The sequence below is a fragment of the Gossypium arboreum genome, chromosome 6 (genome assembly GCF_025698485.1).
Source record: "Gossypium arboreum isolate Shixiya-1 chromosome 6, ASM2569848v2, whole genome shotgun sequence".
NCBI lineage: Eukaryota > Viridiplantae > Streptophyta > Magnoliopsida > Malvales > Malvaceae > Gossypium > Gossypium arboreum.
This window is the reverse complement of record NC_069075.1, coordinates 129015736-129016580: the sequence shown is the minus strand read 5'-3', so window position 1 is coordinate 129016580 and position 845 is coordinate 129015736. Positions and strand designations below refer to the sequence as shown.

Here is an 845-nt window from a genome sequence, read left to right as displayed (position 1 = left end):
TACTCAAACCCAACCGAAGAGATGGCCAAAAATGCAGGCGATTAGCTGCCTCCTGCAATTGTAGCTAATCAAAATCCTGCTCCACGTACTATGTATGATTATGCTAAACCTTCTTTAACAGGAACTGAGTCTAGTATAGTTAGACCTGCTATTGCCGCGAATAATTTTGAACTAAAACCTAACACAATTCAGATGATACAACAGTTTGTTCAGTTTGATGGTTTGCAGGATGAGGATCCCAACACGCACTTGGCGAATTTTCTTGAATTTTGCGATACATTCAAAATCAATGGTGTTTTTTATGATGCCATTCACCTTTGGTTATTTCCCTTTTCACTGAGAAATAAAGCTAAACAATGGTTGAACTCGTTACCACGAGGGTCTATCACTACTTGGGAACAAATGACCGAGAAGTTTTTACTAAAATATTTTCCGCCGGCTAAAACGGCTAAATTGCATAATGATATCTCTTCTTTTGTGTAGATGGATTTAGAAACACTTTGCAATGCATGGGAGAGATACAAGGACTTACTGAGAAGGTGCCCTCACCATAGGTTACCGCTTTGGCTACAAGTTCAAACGTTCTACAATGGTGTGAATCCCTCGACAAGACAAATGATTGGCGCAGCTGCTGGTGGAACCATCAACAATAAAACACTGGAAGATGCCGATGAATTCATAGAGGAGATGTCACTGAACAACTATCAGTGGAAAGTTATGAGGACAAAGCCAATGAAAACAGCTGGCGTCTATAACATCGATTGAGTCACCATGATCTCTAATTAGGTAGAACTTCTCAATAAAAGGATTGACGGTTTACTTGGTTCTACGCAGGTACATCCAGT

The 845-nt window shown here is 40.1% G+C and overlaps 1 non-coding gene across 1 annotated transcript; it reads right to left on the bottom strand.

The window, feature by feature from the left end:
* Nucleotides 1-450: 450 nt before the first annotated feature.
* On the bottom strand, nucleotides 451-557 carry LOC128294471 (small nucleolar RNA R71). The gene has a single exon (XR_008284781.1). It is a non-coding gene; the product is annotated as a small nucleolar RNA R71 (small nucleolar RNA).
* Nucleotides 558-845: the final 288 nt, after the last annotated feature.